The following is a 4,313-nucleotide window of genomic DNA, read 5'->3' as shown; positions in this document are numbered from 1 at the left end:
ATTCAGTATAGCTGCGTCAATAAACTCATACATAGCTATTACAATAAGACCTATGACACGAATCAGATTTCTAACCCATCATTTATTTTGAATTTAAAATTTGATCCGCAATGAAAAGATAGATGTTGAACTCAGCTTTTAAATTAAACAAAAATAAACTAAATTAGAAGATAAATTTGAAAGTTATGACTGATTTAGCGTAGAGGCATCAACAAACGCATGTATAGCTACAATAATATGACATGTGAGCAAAATCAGATTGCTAAAATGTTATTCATTTTTAATTTCAAAATATTTACTTCATCAAAATTTAGATGCCGAACTTAATTTTTAAATTAAACAAAAATCAACACATTTGGACAATAAACTAGAAAGTTATGATTGATCCAATGTAGTTGCATCAACAAACTTATGTGTAGCTACAACAATAATACCTCTAACAAAAATCAGATTGCTAACATGTCATTCATTTTGAATTTTAAAATTTTTTCTAAATCAAAAAGATAGATGCTGAACTAGCTTTCAAAATAAATAAAAATAACCTCAATTGGACAATAAATTAGAAAGTTATGATTGATTCAACATACCTACATTTATACACTCATGTGTAGCTACAACAATATGACCTATGACAAAAATTAGATTTCTAACTCATCATTCATTTTTAATTTCAAAATTATCCTCTAAAAAAAGATAGATGTTTGCTTTCAAATTAAACAAAAATCAACTCAATTGGATAATATATTAGAAAGTTATTGTTGGTTCATGATGACTGCAATTCGTATAGATATTTTTATACCGTTTTCATTTATTTATTTTGTCTTTAAGCATTTATTTGTTGTGATTAAGTAATGTCGCAGTTGCTGTAGTAAATCACTGTAGTAAAGTTTGGAGAAAAAGCACGATTTGGTGCTCCTTGCACGGCCATGCTCTTTGAAAAGCAGATGCGTGCTGATGCTGAATTTCTGTGATTTAATTGCCCAAACTTTCCTATGATAATCTGGTGGAGATGCACAGCCTAAGCACAACCGTGCTCAGCCCGAAAACCACTTTTTATTGCCAGATCTAGGTTATTGGAGGGCATTCTTCTTGGGGGCGGCCGCCATGGTCTTTCCCATTTAAATTTTTGGGGCAAGAGCGAAGCTATGGTACAATAGCACAAGTAGAACGGAGTATAGCTGGCGGGACTTCATTAAAGTACCGTCGGAGTGGTTGAGAAGCAAAGAGGGGAGTCTTTTATGGCTTCTATTTCTTTTGTTTTCCTTAGTCTTGTTTTGATTTGTAAAACTATGGGGGCCTAACCATTCTCCGGTGCCCCGAATCTATGAACTTGGTTATTTATGTATTATATTTATTTACTTACGTTTAATGTCTATGGAGTTCTAGTGTATTCTTGTGTTAAGTCATGTGTTTGCATAACTTGATGTGTTCGATTTGCATAGTTGCTTAGGTAAAACTTTGTATGTGGATTGCCATAGTTGTGGTCGCCTTGTATGATTGAAAAACTTGATGTGTACGAAACCCACAATTACCTTAGCAAAACTAAGTGTATTTGAGAACCATAGATGCATCATTACTATTGAGCACACACATTGAATCTTAGGATGTAACTAGTAGGCATTAGAAGCAAGTCCGTATACATTTCTCCAAGGGATTAGTCTGGGGCACTGCTCTATCTTTGCGTTTCTCACTTAGTTTAGTTCCAGTCCTTACTGTCATCCTTCCCTCTTTTAGGTTACTTAGTTATTATCTTTACCCTAAATTTGTAATCCGGTTAGACAATAGAAGATCAACTAGTACTATGAGTCCAATCCCTATGGTTGGACAACCCTACCCCTCACGGGGTTCCACTATATTACTTGTGTAAGACCCATACAATTGCGGACAATGCATTAGTTCAGCATAGCTTTATCTACAAACTCATGTATAGCAATAAGAATAAGAATTATGAAACAAATTAGACTGCTAACCTCTCATTCTTTTAGGATTTCAAAATTTGTTCTCTGTCAAAACGATGGGCCTTGAACATATCTTTCAAATAAAAAACAATTAACTCAATTGGACAATAAATTTGAAAGTTATGACTAATTCAACATAATTGCACCTATAAACACATGTATAGATACAATAATAAGACCTGTGACACAAATCAGATTGCTAACCTACCATTCATTTTGAATTTTTAAATTTAATCTCCATCGATAAGATAGATGTTGAACTTAGCTTTCAAATAAAAAAAAATCAACTCAATTGGAAAATAAATTAGAAATTTATGACCTATTCAGCATAGTTGTATCCCTAAACTCACGTATAGCTACAACAATAAGACATATCACACAAATCAGATTGCTAACTTGCCACTCATTTTGAAATTTAAAATTTGTCCTCCAACAAAAAGATAAATGTTGTACTTAGTTTTCAAATTTAATTAAAATCAACTCAACTAGATAATAAATTAGAGATTTATGACTAATTCAACATAGCTACATCATTAAACTCATATATAACTAATACAATAAGACTTGTGACAAAAATTAGATTACGAGCCTGCCATTCATTTTGATTTTAAAATATGTCCTCCAATGAAAAGATAGATGTTGAACTTAGCTTTTAAACTAAATAAAAATCAACTTAGCTGGATAATTAATTAGAAAGTTATGACTAATTCAGCATAGCTGCATCTAGAAATTCATGTATTACTACAATAATAAGACATGTGACACAAATCATATTGCTAAAATGTCATTTATTTTGAATTTCAAAATTTAATCTTCATTAAAAATACAGATGGTGAACTTAGCTTTCAAAAGAAACAAAAATCAACACAATTAGACAACAAATTAGAAAGTTATGATAGATCCAACGTAACTGCATCTACAAACTAATGTATAGCTACAACAAAAAGTCCTTTGCCAAAAAATATAGTTTTTAACCTATCGTTCATTTTGAAATTCAAAATTTGTCCTGCATTGAAAAGACAAATGTCAAACTTAGCTTTAAAATGAAGAAAAAATGATTTGAATTCTACAATAAATTAGAAGGTTATGACTGATTCAGTGTAACTGCATCTATAAATTCATGTATAGATATAACAATAAGACTTATGACGCAAATCAAATTGTTAACTAGTTATTCATTTTGAATTTTAAAATTTGACCTCGATCAAAAAAATAGATGTTGAACATAGATTTCAAATTAAATAAAAATCAACTCAATCAGGCAATAATTTAGATAATTATGACTGATTCAGCGTAACTGTATTTATAAACTAATGTATATCAACAAAAATAAGTTTTGTTACACAAAATAGATTGCTAACCTATCATGCATTGTTAATTTTAAAATTTGTCTTCTATCAAAAAAATAGATGTTGAATTTATCTTTCAAATTAAGAAAAAATCAACTCAATTGCACAATGAATTAGAAAGTTATGAATGATTTAATTTAACCGTATCTACAAACTCATGTATAGCTAAAATAATAAGACCTGTGACATAAATTAGATTGCTAGCCTCTCATTCGTTTTGAATTTCAAAATTTGTCCTATATAAAAAAGATAGATGTTGAACTTAACTTTCAAATTTAGAAAAATAAACTCAAGTGAAAAATAAATTACAAAGTTATTACTAATTTATCGTAGAGCATCTACAAACTCATTTATAGCTACAATAATAAGACCTGTGACACAAATCATATTGCTAACCTGTCATTCATTTTGAATTTTAAAATTTTTCCACCATCAACTCAATTTGACAATTAATTAGATAGTTATGACTTATTCAGTGTAGCAGTATCTATAAACTCTTGTATTGCAACAATAATATGACCTGTGACACAAATCAAATATCTAACCTGTGATTCATTTTAAATTTCACAATTTGTCTTCCATTAAAAATATAGATGTTAAACTTAGCTTTCAAATTAAATAAAAATCAACTCAATTGGACAATGAATTAGAAAGTTATAACTGATTCAACATAGCTTCATCTACAAACTTACATATAGCAGCAACAACAATACATGTCATACAAATCAGATTGCTAACTATCTTTCATTTTGAATTTCAAAATTTGACCTTAATTGAAAACATAGAGGTTCAAGTTATCTTTCAAATTAATAAAATAAATCAGCTATCTATAACTAGAAAGTAAGATCGATTTAGTGTAGTCAGTGATGTATAAACTCATGTGTAGCTAGAACAATAAGACCCGCGACACAAATTAGATTGTTAACCTATCATTCATTTTAAATTTCAAAATTTGTCCTTCACTAAAAAGATAGATGTTGCTCTTAGCTTCCAAATTGATAAAAAT

This window comes from Dioscorea cayenensis, chromosome 2 (assembly GCF_009730915.1).
Source record: "Dioscorea cayenensis subsp. rotundata cultivar TDr96_F1 chromosome 2, TDr96_F1_v2_PseudoChromosome.rev07_lg8_w22 25.fasta, whole genome shotgun sequence".
Taxonomy (NCBI): domain Eukaryota; kingdom Viridiplantae; phylum Streptophyta; class Magnoliopsida; order Dioscoreales; family Dioscoreaceae; genus Dioscorea; species Dioscorea cayenensis.
Note: the sequence above shows the minus strand (reverse complement) of the source record.